Raw genomic sequence first — 25,060 nt, 5'->3', positions numbered from 1 at the left:
GGAGCCTATGCCCTGCCACAATATAACTAATAATGAAGTGTTACAGTTCAGTACATACAAAGAAAGCATATTAGAGAAGCATTGCTGTTTATAGTTCAGGCTAACTTGTCACATTATTATGGCTGATATGATTCTAAAAGCAGGACTTTTAGGAAAAGTAACCTGCCATGCACATCATTTTGTAAAGCTGTCAGGAAAAACTGTATCAAATGGGTAAGCCATCATTCATTCCTTCATTTGATCTCGGCTAGACATGAGCAGAACCAGTGAAAAATACCTTAATCAGATCTTTAGAATGGCCTCAATTATTTTGCATTTTTTTAAATTTTAAGTTGTTACAAGTACACGGCAGTTAATAGCACTAGTAATGGTCTGGGTGTAACTACAGCTATCATGTATGGTCCATTTTTAAAGAGAACCTTTTGGCTTTACTATAGGGTGCACATGGGCAGCACGAAGTTTAGTTAGGAACCTGCCCAAACAGAACTGAGTTCCACTCACAATTTGCTACTGAAACTCTATTAACAATATGAAGCTTTGTTAGCAACATTGGAGGAACATAGGCCTCCAGTCCTGGAAACAGATCACCAAGGGTAGACCCTGACATAAGCTTAGAGTCTTATTGAAGTCAATGGGGCTTTATATGGGTACAAAGGCCCACCCATATGGATCCAATTGCAGGACTGGGACCTTAATGTCCACTCTTTGTATTATTACTGATGGTATTGTATCTGCATCTCCTCGTCTCACTAGGGATTTGTGTGTGGGAGAAGTCAATGGATATTTTCCACTATGTGCTCTCTGTTTCTGGTCTATACATTCATTAACTTTTGAATCAGAGAAAATATATCCTCCCCTGATACATTTTTTTCTGTGTCTTGTGCTAACATTAGGAAAATATATTATGTGGTACCTTTTTTGTTCTTTTTTTTTACCATAGTTTATAGCTTCAAAGCCCTTATGTGGTTTCTTTCCTGTTTATTATTTAATATGGAATTTCTAACATAGGGGCCTCCAAAGTTTCACACCATTCTGAAGTAACGGGTGGGTAGTTTTGTGTGATAGACTAAGTAGCATCCCAGATGAATCATATTTATTAACCTATAATTATATGGAAATGTACTAGGAATGAAGTTATGACTAATAAAGGAGTGACATCCTGTCGAGCAATCCAGTCAAACACAAATCAGGATCGCATGAGGAAAATGCTAAAATAGTGTGAAAGAAGCTGACACTTCAATGTGGGAAAATATAACCTAAAAGTTTGTTGAACTGTATTTTTGGTGGGGCTGGTGTGGGGAGAGAATACATGTGTGAAAAGGGTTCGATTCTGAAAGGTGCTTGCTCCTATGAAGTGCTGAGCACCCTCAGCTCCCATTGAAGTCAGTGGGAGTTGAAGGCATTCAGCACCAGACCTGGGCAACATTTTTCCTCCAAATTTTTTTTGCTGAAAAATCTGGCTTTGAGTCGACTTAAACACTTCTCGAATTTGTGTCACATTCACACAATTACTTTGGTCAAAACCAAACAAATTCTGAAGCTGAAACAAAACACAATGGTTTTTTTTTTAATTTGTAATGACTTTTTCTTTGTAAGCTTACTTCAGTTTCATTTAAAAAAAGCTTTTTCAGCATTGCATTTCAGGCTGAAGGCCACGTTTCAGTTGACCCGGAATTACTTTTCTTTTTCAGAATGGAAACTGAATTCAAAAATCGGTTATTTGCACAGCTCTGTTCTGCACCTCACAGGACTGAGCCCACATAGCCCACATTTGTCTATAGATCTCAAAGTATTTTAGAATGGAAGACAAGTATCGCTGTCTCCAGTTGGGGATTCTGTTGCACAGACAGGTGAAGTGACTTTCTCAAAGTCTCCCAGCAGGTCACTGGCAGAGGTAGGGACAAGTTACATCTCTGGTCAGTCCAATGCTATGTCCCCGACTGCACTGTCTCCGAGAATGAATAGTTGCTTTTGTCAAATGTGTGTTCCCAGAAACCCTAAAATAATTATAATGAAATATTAATAGCAATAGCAACTTTTTCCCCTTTAAATGTTTAGTACATAAAAAAAACAAACAGGAACATAAGAAGGCCATGCTGGGTCAGACCAAAGGTCCATCTAGCCCAGTATCCTGTCTTCCGACAGCGGCCAATGCCAGGTGCCCCAGAGGGAATGAACAGAACAGGTAATCATCAAGTGATCCATCCCATTGCCCAAACCGAGCTTCTGGCAAACAGAAGCTGGAGACACCATCCCTGCCCATCCTGGCGAATAGCCATTGATGGGCCTATCCTCCATGAACTTATCTAGTTCCTTTTTGAACCCAGATAGAGTCTTGGCCTTTACAACAGCCTCTGGCAAGGAGTTCCACAGGTTGACTGTGCGTTGTGTGAAAAAATACTTCCTTTTGTTTGTTGTAAACCTGCTGCCTATTAATTTCATTTGGTGACCCCTAGTTCTTGTGTTGTGAAAAGGAGTAAATGACACTTCCTTATTTACTTTTTCCACACCAGTCATGATTTTATAGACCTCTATTATATCCCCCCTTAGCCGTCTCTTTTCCAAGCTGAAAAGTCCAAGTCTTATTAATCACTCCTCATATGGAAGCTGTTCCATACCCTTAATCATTTTTGTTGCCCTTTTCTGAACCTTTTCCAAGTCCAATATATCTTTTTTGAGATGGGGTGACCACATCTGCACGCAGTATTCAAGATGTGGGTGTACCATGGATTTATATAGAGGCAATATCATATTTTCTGTCTTATTATCTATCCCTTTCTTAATGATTCCCAACATTCCGTTCACATTTTTGACTGCCGCTGCACATTGAGTGGGTGTTTTCAGAGAACTATCCACGATGACTCCAAGATCTCTTTCTTGAGTGGTAACAGCTAATTTAGATGCCATCATTTATATGGATAGTTGGGATTATGTTTTCCAAATGCACATTACTTTGCATTTATCAACATTGAATGCAATCTGCCATTTTGTTGCCCAGTCACCCAGTTTTGTGAGATCCTTTTGTAGTTCTTAGCAGTTTGCTTGGGACTTAACTATCTTGAGGAGTTTGGTATCTTCTGCAAATTTTGCCACCTCACTGTTTATCCCTTTTCCCAGATCATTTATGAATATGTTGAATAGGATTGGGCCTAGTACAGACCCTGGGGGACACCACTCTCCATTCTGAAAACTGACCATTTATTCGTACCCTTTGTTTCTTACCTTTTACCAGTTTCTTGTCTTTTACCAGTTATCAATCCATGAGAGGACCTTCTCTCTTATCGCATGACAGTTTTAAGAGCCTTTGGTGAGGAACCTTGTCAAAGGCTTTCTGAAAATCTAAGTACTCTATATCCACTGGGTCCCCCTTATCCACATATTTGTTGAGCTCTACAAATAAGTCTAGTAGATTGGTGAAACATGATTTCCCTTTACAAAAACCATGTTGACTCTTCTCCAACAAATTATGTCTCGCTGAAACTATAGTAAAGAACAAAATTGTCAGTTTGCTGGGTACTGAAGTTAAGCATACAAAAAACAAAAATCCCTTCTGTCTTTTGTGATTTCTTCTAATAAAATACTAAAAATAGTAGTGGCAGTGCGACTGTGAAAGGCTTCAGCGTTCAATTAGCAGCCAGCCACCTATTTGCACCTCAGAATTGCTCAGAGTTTATATACTTACATCAGAATTGAGATACAAGTTATTAGCCTGATGGTGAAATTTGATAATTATTGCCATATCTCAAATACTGCAGTTTTGCTGAGAAACTTCAATTCTCTCCTTTTTCAGGGGACAGCATGAAGTCTCTTCAGCCAGTGATGAACTTCTTTACTTTTTAAAAATCAGTGTTCATGGTAGCATCAAAGGGGCACATTTTCGCAAGGGAAAGCAATAGGATATTTTAAGTTATGCAGATGGTGTTGCAGAACTTCTGAATTGTATAACTTGCACAGTACATTGAATAGCGACACTTTACTATTAGGTTTCACATTAAACTAACCTCAGTATTGACATTCTGTGGTAAGTATAAGCATCTTCAGCTCAAATGATTTAAGTGAAGATGGATCATGTCTTTTTGTCTCTTGTTTATTCTTTTCAAATGCGTGCAGCTTTGGGGACAAGGGACCAGATTTTCAAAGATATTTAGGTACCAAACGATGCAAATAGGTACTTAGTCAGATTTGCAAAAGCACCTAAGTAGATTAGGAACCTAACTCCCAACTGACTTTACATGACAAATTCATACTGATGACTTTAAAAAAAATTATTATCTTCCATTAGTCTGATCGGAAGAGCTGTGAACTCACATTGATTTTAGGGGGAACTGAGGAGACTCAGTATCTCATGGCAGGCACCTGGGCCCACATCCACAAAGTGTCTTAGGTGCCTAGGTCCCAGTTTCAGCTCCAATGTGATCCACCAATCTCCTGCTGAACCAATCATTAAACTTTCTAAGAGGTCTGCGTTCATATAGGCTATTTTTCTCACACCTTTTGGTATATGCTGTATCCCTTCCTCTTGCATTTAGCAGAATGGGGACCGATGATGATTGAGGATTCTGAATGCTACTGCTACAGTGCCACATCTGCTCTGGGCTTATCTACAATATTTTCCCTGAAAATACACTGCAATCTCAATATAGCCACGGTGCGGCGACTGGGTTGCAGTGAAGGCTCATCAAAGCTACCACACTATTGAGTCCAGAAGGCAAGAGAGACAATTACTTTTGATTTGTTTCCTTCTGTGATCGTAGATTGTAGGCTAAAAGTAATTTCAAAACTAAACCAGAATCAAAAGGTAATTTTTTCTACCAATGGTAATTGAATCACATTTTCCCCCAATACAGATTCCATCTGATATTGTCATGGTGCTGTGTCACCTGGCTCCACTCCATTCACACTTATATGGATAAACAGGAACAACTGATTCCTGTCATATCAACCAAGGTTGCTGTCTGGAGTTTAAATTGCATTGTCCAGATATTCATTTAAATGCATTTCTTTGTGTGTGTTTGAATCTTGAAAAAAAATACCAGAAATTACAGCACAAAGGAAATCACATGCATCACTTATAGAAAAAGTTGAGGCGACTTGATCATAGTCTACAAGTACCTACATGAGGAAGAGATTTCTGATAGTAGATGATTTTTCAGCCTAGCTGGAAAAAAAAAACATAATGAGAGCCAATGTTTGGAAGCTGAAGTTTGATAAATTCATATTGGAAATCAGATGCAAGTTTTTAATACTGAAGGTAATTAACCATGAGAACAACTTACATAGGAACATAGTATATTCTCTATCACTTGAAGTCTTAAAATCAAGACTGGATGTTTTTCTAAAATATATGCTGTCACTCAAACAGAAGTTATTGGCTTAATGCAGAAATTAGTGGGTGAGGTTGTGTGGCTCTTGCTATGCAGGAGGTCAGAATAGATTGTTGTAATGGCTCCTTCTGGCCTTAAAAATGTATTAATCAAGTTAGACTTTTATTTCAGGCTTTATTTTTATAATTTCCATCCCCACTACAATGACTACCATACCACTAGCAACCCATTAAACAATGCCAGAGAGTTACAGTACTTGAAGCACTATCAAGAGTTGAGAGCAGAATCTGGCCCTTGGTTTGTTTGCTGAAATGCTGCTATGCTTGTTTCCAGCACAAACCCAAGTTGTAGCTGCTGCTACCACTCATTCAGATTCTAGCTAGATCAGGGGTCAGCAACCTTCAGCACGCGGCCCATCAGGTTAATCCGCTGATGGGCCGCGAGACATTTTGTTTACATTGACCGTCCATAGGCACAGCCCTCCGCAGCTCCCAGTGGCTGGGAATGGTGAACCGCTGTCACTGGGAGCTGCGGGGGGTGGGGAGAGGCATGCTTGCGGAAGGTCAATGTAAACAAAATGTCTTACAGCTCGTCAGCAGATTAACCTGATGGGCCATGTGCCAAAGGTTGCCGACCCATGAGCTAGACTAATGGAGAAAGCGTTGCTGGTCTCTTTCAACTTGTTCAGAATTTTGTGGTCTGTCAATAAAGCAAAGTATTAGCCCACAGAATTACCACTATCCACTTATCAGTTCCCACCAAATGAAGCTTATAACCAGTTCCTGTTCAATATTCTTAGATCTTCTGGGGCCTGGGCCACAACGAGAAGTGCGCTCTAGCTGCTTTATTGTTCTGGTAATATGAAACTCTGGTAAACCCAATTTATGGTGGCTTTTGATGACTGGAGTGAGGGAAAGGAGCCGGAGTTCAGTCCTGATGTAACCTCCTACTCTTCTGGCTTGTGGAATAGAGAAGTTAATTAGTGATTCAGCTACAAGAGAAACAAGTACATGTTGTTGTATACCTGTAGATTCAATATCTGAACTCTTATTATTGTGTTAAACACCATAAGTTGCCCTAGTATCCTGTATACCAAAGCATCTTATGTTTGCCAGATGTCATTTTGTGGACGGTGCTAGCTATTAGCAGTGGCAATAACTCCAGAAATAATCTGACCACGGAGGAGAAATTATGAATAATTTTAGAGAAATGTTCAATGAACAGATTTGGCATAGGATCTAAAATGTTATTAATTAAGGAACTCAATTAGTAGCAATATATACTAATTGCCTGGTTATTATGACTGATGCCTGTAAACAGTATAATTGCTAAGAGTCATGTGCTGTGCCATACTGAGTCATAATATTTAGAAGTATAAATAAAACTAAATATAGGAGCAACATTATTACTGGAAGGGGCCTGATTAGCTGTAAAGAAGAGGAACCATAATTATTAAGCAGCAGGAATAACAAAAAGGGCTGCAGTTGAGATGGTTGCAAAGGTGTTACTGCAACAAGACAAGATGTTATCATTCAAATTAATTGACAGCCCCTGCAAGCTAATAACAGGACTTTATTCAAAATTCTAATGCCATATAGTCAATTTCCTACAGAATGGTTCAGTGGAGGGAAGTTCATTGAATATTGCCCAGTCTTTTTAACCCTTTTGAAAGTGACCTTTCAAAGACTGTAGTCCTCTCTGTTATATTGGTGTAACTAACATAATATGGAGCTTAATTGGTCCTCATGTGAGTTTCTTTTAGTGATAGGCCAAAGCTATGCTGCAAATTCCTGAATTGGTGCTGGAGCACTAGACAAATGACAATTGTATTGGCAGTTACCTTTGTATTACAGGGTGTAGTATTTAAAACCTCGGATCAGATCCTGAGTTGATATATGTCAGTTTAGCTCTGTTGAAGCCAAGAACAGGAAGTGGAGGCTGAAAGTAGCCAACAGAGCTACACTGATTTGCATTATCTGAGGATCTGGGCCTAAATATTCACTGCTTCATGTAGCTGCAGTAATCCATGGTACCTTGCTATACTTAGAATTATAGGTATCACAATTACTATGGGGAGGCAAAGATGGAGTTTTTAATGGTGCCCACTTTATTTCACTGACGTCAGTGCTACAGATCTAACTTTTCAAGGACAAACTAACATGGCAAGATGCGGGAAGTTTGTGGGCATTTCTGGGGTTTTGTGTTTATTACAAAAATTATGAAATTTACCATGTTGTGAGACCCCATTACAATAAGGTAATTCACTTGACAGTCATATTAGGTTTATTACATTTCTAAAACTATTGTCACTATATTTCTATATTTTAACAGTATCCTCTACATGGTTAATTTGACAGACCTTAGTAGATGTGACTGAGGAGTACTAAATCCAAATGGGTGACCACAGTCCATGCTACTATAACCAGAAAATGTCAAAGTTGAAAAACGTTACATTGTTTCATCAAATCTTGATGTGTTTGCATTTTGTTGAGCCTTTAATTTGATTCAATAGCAAGTTCAACGTACCTGGTTGGGTTCCATGTCACCTGATTGTTCTATAACGAGGATCAATAACCTTCGACACGTGGCCCACCAGCGGTTCACCACTGGGAGCTGTGCGGGGCCCATGCCTGCGGATGGCCAACGTGAACAAAATGTCTCACGGCCCGCCAGCGGAATACCCTGGTGGGCCACGTGTGGATGGCTACCGACCCCTGAGTCAGAGTGAATGTTCCATTGATTCCTTCTGTTCCTTCGGTTGCTATGTCCTTGTGGCAGAGCCATGGTGTAAAAGCCTTAGCACACTTTTTTCCTGGCTGCCTGGCCTAGGCTAACACTCATCTCTGCAAAAATAATCTTTTCCCAGCATTCTCTTCTGGGCCTGGCCCTTTACATTTGTCAGAGTCAAGCAACTGCAACCCCACAGTGGCCATTTTGAAGCTGTCTTCTGCCTGGGGTAGCTGCCTATCTTCCAACAGATAAGCTCCTGATTTGTTCCCCCAACTTTTCCTTTCTTATTGCTGAAGAGATGGTACATTCCTGTGTCCTCCATTCTCTACCTCTTTGAACCATCTGCAAATAGCGGTGCATGTTTATTATACACACCCTCCCCCTTGTTCACCTATCATCTTTTTGGCCAAGCAATATTTAGCTTTTAAAAACCTTTCTTCCTAAATCTGTGCTTTCTCTGGGAATCAACAAATATAACTAACCTTAAAACGGAATGACAGTTGAACAAGAAGGAAAGTAAGTATAAGACATCATATTTAGTAGAACTCTGTTGGCCTACTAATCAGCACCTTAGTCTTTTAAAAGATGTAAAAAGGTTGCTTGTGAGGACTGAGGACACTGAATGGCTGATGTTTAACCACTTTATCTAGACTTTGAAGGCATGTCAGCTGCAGTGTGAAATGAACAATATGGGTGTGGTCTCCCCAAACACAAACGTAATAGAGGAATCTGAGCTTTTTTATTCAGTCTTTGGTTGTGTGGAAATATTCACATTCGAACCTTTTGGATGTACCTCCAGTCAATGCGATTCTCTTGCTCAAAACTGTGAATACAGGATCATTAATCATATAGAAAAAAGGGTAGCTATCTCATCTGACCTCTGTGGTGCTACTGGAGATGAAATGTGAAGGTAGTAATTCCAGATGCAGCAAGGCAGCGGATTTCATAGCCTTCATGCCTCATATTCATTTTAAGATATGCCATTTATTTTGTTGTTCCTGATAAGTCCTCTGGTACCTGGCTTTGATTTTTTCCACTTCTTCCTGGCCAGGTCTTTTACTGTTCCAGAGATTCCAGCACATTACAACAAGTTTTGAGATCTACAAGTGCATACAAACTCCGTAATTCCTAATGGTTTAGAAGATAGCAGGTGATTTTTGCCAACCAACCTTCATGGACATTTGAATCACAGGACAGATTGTGCTTGAATTTAGCCCAGTTTAGTCAAGCAGCAATAATAAAGTGGGAGTGAATAGTCTGCTAATGACTGTTTTATTGATCTCTTGTGTTCCAGCGATTTAGTTATTCACTGTATTAGAAGCTAATTATTTTCCTGTTGCACTTAAAATGTTAATGAAATATGAACAGTTTGCAAGTAAATTGATTGCATGTATCTTGGTGACAGCACAAGACAAAGCACCAATCTGTTTAGCCATCAGTTCCACAGTGCTCTGGCCTGAATATTGTAAAAACTAATTTGAATGCCTTTTCCCCTGGCTCTATTCACATAAATCATTTTATGCCAATACAATATGCTTGAAGTGTGATGGATATGCCAGGAGGGATACACGGTCATGCAGACTACTGGTGACTTTCAAGTTAACACTGATTTTGATTTTTGCCTTGATTCTTTCTTTTAGTATCCTTGAAGCAGCCAATGAGAAAATGTTTCTTGGAGGTTTACAGAGGTAGTACTATTAAATGAAAAACATTCATCTTGTGTATGCCTGAAACTCAACGGTATTGCTGCTGTCATTTGGACACAGAATTATACCGATATAATGATGTATGCTGTTACTGTTATCTATTAGATTGCCTTTCAGATTCATTGCCAGCTGTCTTGGACTCTAACCTTTTCTGTGCTTCTAATGATATTTAGCTCAAATGGCTGAAAACCTTCTACATCTTGGAAAGTTTTGGGAAATTAGATGTGTAGCACTAAGGTCAGCACTATTTAAAAACTCAGTCTTTGCCTATTCATAGTGATTGCGGTACTACTGTTGTAAATATCGAAAGATCCCACTGGTAATTGTACGTATGTGAAGCTGTGAATATTCAGGGCTGGATCCTCAGTTTAAATCAACATAGCTCTAGTAGCTATCTTATATTTTCAAAGGGCTTTACAAGCATTAATGAATTGATTTTAACATAGACAAGCAAGCCTAAATTTCAGAAATGAGCAGTGATTTTAAGTGCTGAACTCTGAGACCTTAAAGGGTCTGATTTTTATAAAGTACTGAGCACTATGCCTCTGAAAATCGGGCCCCTTTAAGGTGTTTCAAGTTGGACATCCCAAAATCCACCAGTTACTGCTCACATACGGTTGGGATGGGGTGTAATATGAACTTAAATGGAAGAGAAGAAAACTTGCCAATGCTGGAACCTTAGTGAATCTCTTAGTTCTTTGCTGCCAAGGTATTTTTTCCAGCTATGAAAAAAAATTTTTTTGCCCCCATCTTTCATTGCCCCCCATTCGTCTTGCAAAACCTTCTCTGAGAGCAAGTTCAGATGGAGTTTACCATCTCCAAGAACATGAAAAAGTCAAAGAAAAACATATCCCTTCACAGGCCCTCCCACTACATAATTGCATTAAATAATTAAGAGAAGGTCTGTACCTAGGCCTCAGGGTCTATTTTAACTGCAGAAGCATATAGCATTGTAACCAACATTGCAGCTTGCAGGCTTTTCCCAAGAAACTTTGCAACTTAAATTCCTGTCCTGAGTGTCCTAGAACACTAATATCGTTGCAAGTCCCTCACTGAACTGGCATCTCAACTCTTGTTAGGTGGAATCCCAAGTCACTATTGTTATGCCTGAACGTATCAAGTTCTTGATTCCATGTTGAATTCTTTTGGTGGTACGTTCTCACAATGGGATAGTTGTACATTGTAGCATGTACCGTAGCCATTATTAATTTATCATCTCTGGCTACTGTGGCATTGTTTATTACCTCTTTTTTGGGAAGACCTGGCTTCATCCCCTTTCTGGAACAAAATAATAAATAAATTGTCCGTAGAATTCAAGCACTGCTGTGCAGAATGCAGGTTTGGTTGGATTCAGTGTTAAATTATCACCTGCCAGACAAAGGCTGCTGTGAAAGCTTGATTGTGCTCTGTAAGAGTTTGGGCAAAGACTAGAGTGTTATCACTGAAGATGACTGTGTTGCAAATGTGCTGAATTGCTCTTCTGGTTATGGAAAATTTTAGAAGCTGAGCATATGGCATTCATTAATCTTTTGCACCATCTCAGGGTTACATACTTGAGTAGAAAATGCTAGCAAGTAGCATGGTTCTGATGTATGTTCTAGCTAAGGGAAGCATATATTATAAAGCCAACTTGGAAAGGGGGCTTTTTTGGTGAATACTGAAAACTATTTACAATAAAAATCTCTATCTTTCTCTCCACCACTGAAAAGGGAAACTGAATTTTCAATGCATTGTAACGACTTTCAACACTTCCATTTTAGGAATTAGCAGCTAGATAGTGGGGGATGTACTGATATGCAACAGCTTTAAATGACACAGTTGCTACACCACTGCTCATTTGTTATGACAGAGACTGGGTAAATAAAAGACAGGCAACATCTTGTATGTTCAAAGTTGGAATTACCCAAATCTACAGTTTCTTTCAAAGCCACCACAAAAAAACCTTCATCTCATAATTATACTCATTGCAGAACAAAACACTTGTTAATTTCTGTGTATGCTAAAACAGCAGGCTGTTAATCATACTGCTGTTGGCAAAGGATCATTTGTGTTACTGAATTGTTGTGATGTATTTGATGAAATGCCATTACAGGATGGCTTATATCTTGCCTAAACAGCTGAAGATTAGAATTATGGAGCACAAGAGGTGTATTAGGAGAAATGATAGGAACTCACTTTGGGTCACGCTGAAGTTTTTATAAGATGTATGTGATGTATATTGAACACAAATCCTGTTTTTGCTTTCATGTGCATTGGCGTAAATCAGAAGTAACTCCAATGACTGAATTTAATCAGTGTTTATTGTAGTGTAACAGAGCAGAGATTGGTCCATGGGCCTTAACTGTATGTAAGACCAAAAATCCTGGGGAAATGTGACAACAAGTATTTCTCATTTCCTTCTTTATGAATGTCTTTCCCTCTAATTTGGAGTTTTCTATTGTTTTGTGTTCTCTTGCATTCCCATATTGAAGTTGATTAGGACTGTGTTGGATTTCTCTTTTTTCACATGTTAAAGATTCCATTCTGAGTCAAACCGGTTGCTCTCCACAAACAAACAGGCATTACTTTGCGTTGTTATTCTTGACTTTGGTTAGTCCCATTGCTCTAAGCAACATTTTCTTTCAAAAACTGCCAAGAAATCTGTGTCGGAACATTTTCTCCTGTATGTGGAAGAGGAGGAATAAGAGGGGGAAGTGGGTGATAGTCTTTATAGTTTAAAAGACCCTTGGGTCACTGATAGGAATTATGGTCCTAAACTGGCTAGAACTCTGATTCATAGATTTTTAAAGCCAGGGGGACCATAACATCATCTAGTCTGATCTGCTGTAGAACACAGACCCTTAAATTTCACTCAGCTACCCCTGTTTTGAGCCTGATAACTGGTGCTTAACTAAAGCCTATCTCCCAGAAAGGCATCTACTCTTGATTTAAAGACATCAATAGCTGGAGAATGCACCACTTCCTTTTGTTTGTGCTAATGGTTAATCACCTTCACTGTTAAAAATACATGACTTATTTCTAATCTAAAACAGTGCATGCTTGTGCAATTTCCTGCCCATTTCACCGAGCTCCTGGATTCTGACCACTCCCTCTTCTCATTGTGCAGGGGCCTGGAAGCTACTAGTGCCGTGGGCTACAACTAGCCCTTCGGGATCCACCTGCATGAGGGAGGCTGGGATGGAGTGGAGGCTGGCCAAGTATCTGGGAATTCACTGTGGACCTCCAAACCAGGTTTTCTGGGTAGGGGCTTGGGAAGGCTCCTTTATTTTATCTTTTGAATATTATGTAGTGACTGAAAATACAGAGGGATCAGAAGGCTTTGGGGCAGGAGCTGAAAGTGGGGACTGCTTGGAACCTACAGCTTTCAGTCGGTAGAGCAGATGTCAACAACTGCTTCCTTTCCTGTTGACACTCCTCCTCCCCCAGTGTTTGCTGGTTAAAGAGGCAGAGCTATAGACCCTGCCTCTTGGAAAGGGGCTGAGTGTCTGTGAAGCAGCCTTGCAGCCACAGACCACATATCCCAGGCTTTGATTAATACTTAGGGGCTATGGAACATGGCACAGCTCAGTAAGATTGTCTCAAGTCATTGCAAATTTGAGCAATTCTGAAATTGTTCAATTACTATTTTGCTAACTGGTGCAGACCAAAATATCACCAGCAAAGGTTTGCAACGAAAGTTTGCCCACGTCCAGAAAAGGGGAAAAGAGGTAGGTTTTTTCATCTTAGAAAATCTGATTCCATGGCAACCCCCCTTCCTTGCATTTTGTTCAAAAACCTTATATTTGTCCAATAAAATAAATAAATGCACTTTAATAAATAAATAAAACCAAAGTCTGAGATGAAAGCATATACAAAACCAAAAAGCTTTGCTTTTTTTGTAACCATCTGGATTTACCTTAAAAACAAAAACAGCTTTCTCTCCCAATGAACAATCTCAAACGGGCAGTTGGCAGAGTTAAACTTTACATAGTAACTTCAATTCATGTGCAACATACTGTCCTAGCATTCTTCAATTTGAATATAAATTCACGGAGTCAGAAATTCTTCTTTCCTCTGTGTTGATACAAGTAGTTAGGAGCTCAGTCAGTATTTTCAAGGGCACCCAAAGATATTATCAGTCACACAGTATGTCATCAAGTAGACTGTTTTGATTAGCATGCAAAATGGATGGTCATATACTACAGCAGGGGATGATCATATAGTACAGCAGTCATATAAGTTAATCATAGTACACTATTAGAAGGAGATAATGCATATTACTGCTAACCCAGTTAACATCTATTTCTTTGGAGGATTTTTGGGAACATCCAAAAGCTTTTAATAAATGAGGGAGTCTGTCACTTTATGGATAGCGGTGCCTAATGGTCGGCCCACCCCATCACATGTTGTGGCCCTTTAAGTTTTTGCGCAATCTGATATATAAACAATGGCACAGGAAATATTGGCAGAGGGGAAATGTTCCCAGGAATAGGTAGCATTTGGGAGGAAATCCTAACATTATTGTTTCTTTAAGCACTTGGAACTGGGGCCCAGATCCACAAAAGGGACTTAGATCCCATGATTTTGAGGTACCTAGAAACTCACAGGAACAACCCTGTGATCCTCAAAGCCTGAGTTAGGCACCCAGGCTCCCTATGCAATGCATGGGGAGAGACAGCTACCTTAGCGTGTGCTCCACAAAGCTAGCATGCTTGGCATGGAGCCGCCTAAGCAAGGCAATGAGAGATTGTGACCCAAGGACCTCTTCATGCCAGACGGCAGAAGGCTCAGGGTGCATAAGGGCTACAGAGATCCCCTGGGAGCGGTAGTTACACTCTAGTACACCAAAGGGTGTCATAACGTTTCTACTAAAAACCCATTTCACACCATACATTATAAGCATTGCAAAATGTATGTGCAGATAAACTATGAGTCAAATACTAATGAAGAGAGCGTGTAGGAACTTCAGACGGAAAAATTAACAGGCAGAGGAAAACGGGGGATGCAGCGCTCTGTTTTACTAGTGAAGAACAAAGGGCTGGTCTAATATATGTAGGGGTGCAGCAACACCGGGGCATCCTTCATCTGAGAACATAAATTGCTAGTGGGTTTGACCTCATGAAAGGAGGGTTGCAATCATCCTGCCTGGAAAAATATTGAGAGAAGGACTTTGAAGTAAGCACAACCTTATTAGACAAGAGGGCATCCTGTTAGATGAGTTTAGGTTCCAGAAGTCATGTTATGATTTTATTTATATGTAAACCTTTGTTTCCAGTATTTCTGCTGGCCATCATTTGAATCTCTGTTCTTTGTTAAATAAACTTACATTTGCTTTCTCTATAAATAAATCTAGGTGCTGTGTGTTACACAGAAATGGGGTCAAAGGTATAACTAGTAAGCTGGGGTGTACTGTTCCTTTCGGAACAGGGCCTGGTACGTCCATGGGTGTCCAGTGGCTCTGGGACTGGATGCTGCAGCGGGTTGCTCGAAGGACTTGGGAGTTGGAGTATGCCTATCTGTAGCCTGCATGAGGCACAGTGGAGCCCACATGCCTGAGAGGGGAGTGTTTTGTCTTGCCTGTTGCTGGGAAAGTCAGGGAGTCGACCCCTGACAGGTACACACAAGGCTTCTTCATGCTAAGGGCAGGTGTTATTGAGGTGCCTCACACCCCTGGTAGCCCTGGGAAGTGAAGGGACAAAATATGGACACCGTGTAGAATCAAGCACGTGGGTTATGCACAGTGCTGGCAAGAGTGTCACCTTGCTTATTAGGCTCAGAGATACTGCCAAACAATTGATTACAATGGATTATATGGATTTTCCATGGGCGGAGGGAAATGACAGGGTAGGCAGTGCCAAACTCCTGGATAGGTCTAGCAGCAAGACAAGATAAGCACAGTAGCCAATGGTCAAAAGGTTACATAATGTCTCCACCCATGGTTTCAGGTTAACACATGACACTTAATTAGTACACAGGTGTTTTTCTTTAAACAAAATATAGAGTGTGTTAGTATAAAATATATATGTTGAATTCTGATTGGGATCCATAGGAATGAAGTGGCTCCCCTGATTGTCCGACAGGTCCACACTTAGGAGTTAAAGCAAAAGGACAAATGAAAAATATATAGCAATAAAAATTGTCTTTTAGTTGTTCATTTGTGTTTCTAAGGCAGCCACTGGCAATGGCTTGGAGGAGAGGTGCGCATCTGTGAGAGGGAAGATATCATATCTCATACTGACATGTTTGAAACTCAAGGCTGGTATGTAGGAAGGCACCTCTTCTACAGAGGAAACAGGGCCCCTTTCATTCGTTTGGCTGCTTAAATCACATGCTGGGCCCAATCCGCTAGGGGTGTTAAGAGGCCACCTACTGAATCAGACCGCTGAGGTGAGTTCACCCAAAGCAGTTGAGGCGGGAAAAGGAGGTGGTGCTCCCTCATAACCTTTAGCCCAGTGGTTAGGGTACTCACCCAGGCTGTGTGAGATCCCTAGTTCAAGTTCTGCTCTCTGCCTGATGAAGAGAAAGGATCCAAACAGGGATCTGCCATCTAGCAAGTGAGTACCCTAAACATGGGGATATAGAGCCTCTCTAACACGTTCACTGGCCCAATTAATATTTAATTATTCAATTAAAGTGTTAGAACTTCAATAGGAGAAATTAAGGAAGACCCACATTCCATAGCCTAGTGGTTAGGACACACACCAGAGAGGTAGCAGATCCGTCCTCAAATCACTTTGCATCAGGCACGGGAGAACTAGAAGATAAAGTTGAACCAGGGCTCTCTCACATCTTGGGTGAGTACCGTAACCACTAGGTTAAAGGCAGCCCTTCCCATTCCCCCAGCTGGTTGTGTGTCTCGCCGGAGCAGCCCGATCTGGTAGGTGCCTATGAGATTGAGCTCCACGTGTGACTTAGGTGGCCAAATGTCTGTCTTCCCTGGTTTGCAAATTGGTCTGGGGCTTAGATGGGAGATCAGCACCCAGCCATCTAGAGTAAGGCAGCAGTGTGCATGCTCAGAGGCAAAAACATAGGTACCTAGGGAAGTTTTACTGAAGAACATAGGTGTCTTGTGCCTTTAGCCACCTACAGGGTTAGGCAGCAACTGAGTGGGATTTTTGTGGATCACAGTGGGGCCTGACAATGGGACTTAGGTGCCTAAATACCTTTGTGGCTCCCACTCCAAGAGCCTTGTCGAGTGTGCAGGACAAGGGTCCCCTCACCCGGCCAAATGCGATGAGCTTTAGGAAGCAGACCAACCTATATGCTCTCTTCTTACTCATGGAAAGGGAGACACCATCAGTAAAAGGCCTGCTTGCTCAACACACTAATTTTGAGGACTAATTGGGAAAAAGGGACCAGCTGAAGGAGAAACTGGCTAAGGCCCTGAAGCTGGGAAAGGTAGAGACAGTTCAGGGAAGTGGTGTGGAATTGCAGGAACAGTCTTTAGCATCCTAACCTAGAGTTCCTGGGCTGGAACCCAGAGGAGAGGGTGGGCCTGGGTTCCCCTACCTCTCCCTGAGCAAGAGACAGATTACAGGCTTCAAAGGTCAAGAGTGATGAGTCACATATAAGAACTGAGGGCCTGGCATAGAGGCCACTAGACTTAGAGTTTTCCTATTGTGGACTTTTCTGATGACCCCAGAAGGGGACTGGACTGAGAGGTGACCTGGCCAGAGGGCTAGGCTATGGAAGCAGCAGACTGTTCTGGAACCAGGAGGATGGACAGGGATCCAGGGGAGTGGAAAAACCCTTCAAGCCCTGTGTCCTGGCACGAGGGGGTGCTCTAGTGGTGAGTGAGCTAGGAAGTAAGGAATGTTGCAGTTTTAAGTAGGTTTTGGAATAATTGGGTTAATATAAGATATCATTTTAAAAATTAAGCGCATGCAAAAATGGGTAGCTAATTATACCGTGCATACAAATGGTCATTTAGAGTATAACTGTATGTTATGCATGCAGTTCCCCAGTTTGTGTTCAGTCATGGAGGAACACAGCCCTGTGTTGTTTGTGAGCATCTGAGACCTCAGAATAATAATGGTATATTCCCCGCATCATATAAGATAGACAGAATAATGCAAGGGGGCCATAGTCTACTATTGGTTACACCAATGTAAACTGGAAGCAACTCCACTGATTTATGGCATGAACATTGATGTCCCTGCCAGCTGTAAAAAATTAGGTGTATTCTCCATTTCATATCTAATATCATTTTGTGGATTTAATAATCTCACTTCTGTAATTTACATAATAAAGCTAATTTAATTTAACCTGCTTCTCCATTTATCAAATATGTGTTTGCAAAGATCTTGCTATAATCTGTAGTAAAATACTCCCCACTCCCCCCCACCACGCCACCCCTTGTAAAAGTTTCCAGTTTGGTCTTAAAAGCTGTAAGAGAGTCATAGTTACTTATAACAAGTAGCAGTGATTTTCTCAAGCAAAAGCTCTGTCCCCCCAGAGGAATACTTTTTTTCCTTTAGTGTGGACTAGCAAGAAGTGTAGCTGCTCATTTATAAATAAACTGTAATCCACAGAGTGAGTTAGTAGGAAATCCAATAAACAGGGAGTTATAATAATGAAACGTAAATGTTATGAACATGTGAATCAGAAGTACCAAATGATACTTACATAGAAGAGGGTGCAGTTTAACAACATCCCTGAGATGGTAAATGGAACATGTAGAGAGATCTTTAGTAAATTCCTCCATACTTAGCCCATAGTGTAAAAATGTATTTAAATTCCTAGCTTGGGGATAGGCATAATATTGCCATAGTCATCAAAAGTTAGGGTAAGAAGGTACAAAATGTGATAATAGTATAGGCTCCAGGCGATTTATTCCATTCAACTTTGAAGTGTTCTTCATAATGACAATCAAAAGACACCGCATCACATTCTCCGTCATTGCAGGTGTACTATAGAGAAAAGAAAATGTAGATTTCACTGGGCTACATCACAGTGACATGGTAAACATTAGGGGGCAAAGATCAACATAAACAAGCATGTGCATTCTAATTGCCCTGGAGAATCATCTTGCTGGTTCCTGTTCTGTCAGACATCTTGTCTCCAAAAGATATAAATTGAATAGGGCCATAATAGCAAGATTTAAACAACTCAAAGAGCAGTTCGGCTTCTCACGGTAATGTGATTCCCACATACTGTAATATTCCATTCAACAATATCAGAAGTCTAAAGACTGGATTCAACTCCCAATAAAGCCATTGTAAAAGCTTCCTCTTATAGCAGTGAATGATGGACTGGCTTTTAAAAAAACCAGCATGACAGATGGCAGTCATTGGCACTGAAAAGACCCCTGCAGGCTCTGATCAAAGCCACTTCCATAGTGGGTTCTAAACCTAGTTTTATCAGCACACATTCTTTCTAAGCTAGAACTGAAATGTACATTTGACAAAAAGGGTAAATTAGAGGGAGGTCTGGAGCTAGCAATGTAATGGGGGACAAAGGAGTTTTGTTTTGGTTTTAAATAAAGGAATTAAAATTATGCAACTCTCCCTTTAAACTGAGTGCATAAATTAACAGGTTCATTTTCTGTACTTGTGCTGCAAAATGCTAAATATGAGCTAACTTGTTGCAAAGCCTTCTCCATATTCATAAAATAACCTTGCAACATACTCCTGGTTTGGATTACAACTGGAGGCAGTAATGCCTGAGAGTATTCTTCAAGATCATAAATTTACCAGGTTTTTGACAGATGCTTGTGTTAGAGTTCTCAGCACTACAATACTCATTAAGAGTCCTCTGAGACAGTTCTCGGGGTGCCCCGGACTGTGAGTAACCTTGTTACCCCCTTGCCTCCAGCATGAGAGTATCTTGCTTGTGCTTCGCTGGGGATCAGCTCCCTGACACCACCAGCCTATTAGCCACCCAAGCACTTGTCACTGGGCTATGCCAGTCCTTACTTTGCCTTGCAGATTAACAATAGGTGCACCTCAGTCCTGGAGTCCCTTTGTAGCATTCCCGTGTTGTGCTCAGCCCCATATCCACTAAACTCTCACAGAAATGCCAGGACTGCCCCACAAGGGAACAATGTTCACGTTAGCTTGTATGATTCAACTCAGGATCAGCATTTGGCTTAATAGCACGTGTCTTACATAGATGTAAGCAGAGTCAGGATGAGCTCCACCCTGACATCTGGTGGTGAGGTGTGGCAAGTTGTGGCAAAGAACTTCAGGGGCTGATCTCATTTGCATAGGCACACCCACCCCACCTAGAATGAGGTCATAGCTGCCCAAATGGTCACTTTGGCTGCTGTGGGATCCCCAGTGTCTCTGTTATTGGGGCAGGAAGAATAAATTGTTATTACCCTGATTATGGGAACTGTGCTTGGAACTGTACTGTGCCTTTTGTTATGATGGAGGGACTCACCATCAACTAAGTAGCACTCGCTAGGCAAGGGACATGGGTTCCAAAACTCTGTCAGTTGAGAGAGGCTGGGGACAAGTATTAATACTTGGTGGCATGGGCCCCTTGGTGAGGGCCTTACATGCTAATTGCACTTCCTCCTCTCTCCACTGTGGAATATCAGAGCTAATGTTGATTCTATTAGGAGTCTAGTTACAGGCTGCTGAGCTGAATTCGCTTTGGGCTAATGGTGCACCAGCGCTAAGGCTCCCCTACTACAAGCTGAAATCACAAAAGAGCTAAAAACTGATTAAGAGCTGAAATCACTGAGCGTTGTGTTAAGTAGTGGGGGAGCCTGAAGATATATTGTGGAGCAGTTTGCGGGATGGCTGGAGTGCCTTGTGGACAGGCTGGTGGAGTAGTTCATGGGACAGCGGGAGCTGCTTGTGGGACGCGGAGCTGAGCGGAGCAGTTTGCGGACTGGTTGGTGGAGCAGAGCAGAGCGAAGCCCTGTGGAGCTATGGGGCAGTCAGCTTCAGATCATGTAAGGTAGAAGGGTTACATACATTAAAAGTGAAAACAATAATACCTTTATCAGAGTCAAGTGATCGTAAGAATATTAGAAATAAATGGTTACATGTAAAACAAAATCACAATATGCTTTCTAGAGACTAAGCTTCCAGGTTAAGCGCCTGTCTAAATCAGTTTCTCTCCCTCCTCCCTGGCCAAGTTCTTTATGGCATTTTCTATCAAAGTTAGCTGACATCCCATTTACTTCGTAGGCACAGGAAAAAAGGATGTTCTTCTTTCCCTTGTACTGAGATAATCCCCAAAGTTCATTGTCTGCACTCAGAGACAGTATAACCACCCGTGGCTTGTTTTTCCTGTGTGCTGCTTCCCTGCTGACTTCACATCTCTTTGTCGACTTGGTATGTAAATGGGTATCCATTGCACTAGCTTACAGTGCTTAATTTACATCTGACAGAGAGAAAAGTGAATAAACAACTTTCTAACAGAAAACCTGTTCTTTTCACCTCTGCTGCTGACTCATACCTGAATCCAGATGCTAACATATGTTCATTGTATACACATAACTCCTAATATGGTACTGTATCTGTACATACATTTCACACTGATATTCATGATGAGTGTGACCCCAGCTTTCACTGAAGACTTTATATGACATTCTTTGATGAACCATACTGACGATTCTTTGGTACATACCAGAACCAGGACTTTCTTGTAACCCCATTGCCAGTTGGCACTAAGGGGTTTTTTAGGTGTCAGACTCTCCGCAGCAAAGACCAGCAACTGGTAGTTATGCAACTAAGTACAAACAGTGATGCACAGCAAGCCAGAAATGATGAACTGTAGGCTGCTGTGAGAAACAGTCTTCTTCTTAGCTGGTTTTTAGATGGTCTGTTGCCAGAAACACAAGGTATTTTAATGAAAGATGATGAGGTCATGTCCAAACCGCTGCAGCAGAGAGGGTCACTTATTGCAACTACTGAAGCAAAGCCAGATAATGGGAGAGCAGAAAAAAATAGCCAGATGCACTGTCCATAATGAGTTTGGAAGTGTAAATATTAAAAGTGGATGCTGACCAATTTGATGATGTACAGATGTAGCCAGTCCAAGGAAAGCAGCGTGGCAAGTGGGTTGAAGGGGCTGCAAACAGCAATGTGTCCCCTAATGCACAGATATTTGCAGGGCGTATGCTAAACAGGGGCACTGAAGATTGGAGAATGACAATCTGGAAAAGTTAGGCAGGGCTAGTCTCAGCTGCCAGCCATTATCACATTGGTTCTGCAGAATAAATGAGGTAAGTTTAATTATAGTTAAGGAATATGTAAATAACCAAAAAGTATAAGTGCTTCTTAATTCAGGATCCGAACTTTGTCCCACCCAACTGCCCATCCTGTGGTGGAGGGAATCAAATTGCAAATAACTAAGCTGTGATTCAGACTTCAACTGGAAACCTACTGGTATAAAATTGTGAGGAGGAATGTAGTTGATTCTGTGACTTGGAGGGCTGAATACAGCATACACTTTTGGCCCTGCCAGAGGCTTCTGCACAAATTATTTCAGAAATAGACTCTGCTTGCACACCACACCAAAGCACAGAGAGACAGAAACAATCATCGTGCTCTAGCTATGCTAAGTTAATACAGCTAGTTCCCAGAAATAGAGGAGAGGGAAAAGAAGGAATATTATGGCCATACAGACAACTGTGATTATCTAGTCTGATCTCCTGCATTACACAGGCAGTAGGCCTTCCCTGAATTCATTCCTATTTAAACTAGAAAATTTCATTTAGGAACATACGTAATCTTCACTTAAAAGTTTTCATGGGTGGAGAAACTACCACAAACCTTGGTAGATACTTATAAATGGGCTAAACCCAGGGGTGCTTAGACCCATATTGGTCGGTTCCAATGTGGTCAAGCAGGTAATACCAATGAAACCTTTAAGAGGGGTGACTTTTTACATCCTTTAGCAAACAAGTGATGTTATTGCCAGTTACTGATTTCAGCTACAGACCTGTTTGAAACTGTTCACCCTTTTTTCCAGTCTTAATCCAGATAAGATTTACAACCTCCTTTCTTCTCAAGCCCTTCCCTCCTTGTCTCTTCCCCTCCTTCCTACTGGCCAGGAGCCTTTTTGTTGCACCTGGATTCGCATCGGAGATAACGCTAGTCTGTGGGATGGGAAGGTCCATGTTGGCTCCTTTTAAGAGAGATTATTTTTGTCTTATTGAAAACCATCTGCCATCACTCCTAGCAGTCAGAGGCCTTCTTAGAAACTGCCCCTTCCATTAGGTATTCTTCGCAGCAGACTTCCTCCTTACTGTGTTCCTTTTGGCCTTATAACTCATTAGTTTCAAGGCCTTCCCTCTTGACTGCTAGTCAAGGTCTGTCTTTGTAATACACATATATTTCCTTACCCAATACGCTAATTTTAATTCTTTACTTATCCTGCAGTAAGCCGAACAAATTGAGCTCCTCGAGTCTATTTTTAGGGTCACTTATTCCCAGACTAGAAGCCCCCCTTCCTGAAATTGCGGTCTATATTTTTTGTCCTTAGACTTTCCATTTGGTAGTTTTTAACACCAAAACACATATTGTCTGTTTGTGCTCAGCTCTGTATCAGTCAGAGGTGATGAGTGGGGAGGAGGAGCAATGCAAGGTCAAGTCCTGCCCCAGCAGCCGGCCCAGGCTCAGCTTCTGGGGACAGAAGCCGAACAAACCAAAGTCCTTTCTCCCTCCTGGCATGCTCAGCCCCTGTCCTTGGAAGCCGAGCCTGGGCAGGGAGCAGGCTGTCGCCACCCCTCCCCAGCCAGGCTCTCTCACAGGCAGCTGCTATGCTGCACAGAGTGGTGACCCAGAGCAACTCCCCCGCACTTGTGCCTGGCTGCCAGGGAGAGCAGCCGAATGTGCTGGGGAGAGCTGAGGTAGTGGGAGAAGGACAGAGCCCCACCTCTCTGCAGGCAACCTGAGATAAGGAGGAGGCGGGGAGAGTGCAGCAGCCCTGGGCTGGGGAGGAGACATGTAGGGTGGTCAGATCTCCTCCTCTTTAGATTATGCCACCCCTCAGTATGGGGAGACACTAGTCACTTATGGTATCCACTCCCCCAATCTTTGTGTCATCTGCAGACTTAATCAGTTTTGTGTGTTTTCTTCCAGATCATTGATTAAAATGTTAAATAGTGTGGAGCTGATAACCAGTCTCTGGAAGACCCCAGTAGAAATATACCCACTTGACAAAATGAGAGCTAACGGGCTGATAGATAGTACTCAGCATGCTACGGGGCGAGGATCCAGACCTTCCACTACAAGAGACTGAGAAAACCCTGGCAGAGATTTGGACAGCTTGTGGTGTTGTTCATTTACAGATAATCTGTCTGCCAAGAGATTGCAGTCTAGAATCTCTTTAGGAGGTGAGATAAAATGTTCAAGCTTTCCAGGCCTCTCTGAAGCAGCAAATGGCCCACAAATATTTCAGCAAATTAAACATTAGTGTCAACAGTGTTGATCCTGCACAGAAGCACATCAGAAATATTTGGAATTGATTTAGCTGAAATAATAATTTCAGGGCTAGATAGAAGAACTTTGTTCAAATGTAGAGGGGTTTTTTCAGTAAAAGATATTGGAAGGAATTCTGAAGTTCAGACTCACAACAGATTGATGTTTGAGCCTGTTGTTTAAGGTAAGCCATTTAATGCATAGCCACCACCTATACATTTACACCTATACAGCTCTGTATAGCAGAGAACCAAAGTATTGAAAAGGTGCACTTGTGGAGGAATCTACTTCATCTTGGGCCATATCCTGGGTCATAGTAAGGAACCTAGAAGGTGACATATTATCAGATCAAAAATGCTCACGAGGGTTGTTTTGTTTTTAGGGTATCATCAGCTCAACCCCCTGGTCTGGCAACAAGCTCCAGGGAAGCTCCACTACCTATGCAGAGCCCCACTGAAGTCAGCGGGGCTCCGTCTGGCAGCAAGGGTCTGCCCTCATGGAACTCATCGTGGGGCTAGGGCCCGAGGTCGCACAGACAAAAGTTTACAGAACAGTGATTGATCCTATGGCGATGATGGTGATGATTTAACATACACATTGTGGTGATGACTAGAGGACAACCAGAAGAAACTGGAAATGATGAGGTTTTTATTTGTTTGACCAGAAAAACGACAAATCAGAAAAAGATTTGGTCTGGTTCTGAAAATGTTCGAAATTGGTTAGCAAATCGAAGGGGTGCGTTGTATTCCAGTCAGCTTCAGAAAATGTGTGCTGGGTCTCCTGTTATAACTTTTGCCCCATGGCAAGGGCACTTTCCTGGGAGAAAGGAGCAAGAACTTGAACTCAGATTTTTCTGCCCTCCTCAGTGACCAGCCAAACCAGCATGCTATAGGCTTTTCTGGGGTGGATGGCTGTCAATCTAGCCTACCCAAGCTGTTCTTTT

This window comes from Lepidochelys kempii, chromosome 1 (genome assembly GCF_965140265.1).
Source record: "Lepidochelys kempii isolate rLepKem1 chromosome 1, rLepKem1.hap2, whole genome shotgun sequence".
In the NCBI taxonomy this organism is placed as follows: domain Eukaryota; kingdom Metazoa; phylum Chordata; order Testudines; family Cheloniidae; genus Lepidochelys; species Lepidochelys kempii.
The sequence above is the reverse complement of the archived record's forward strand: the minus strand, read 5'-3'. Positions refer to the sequence as shown.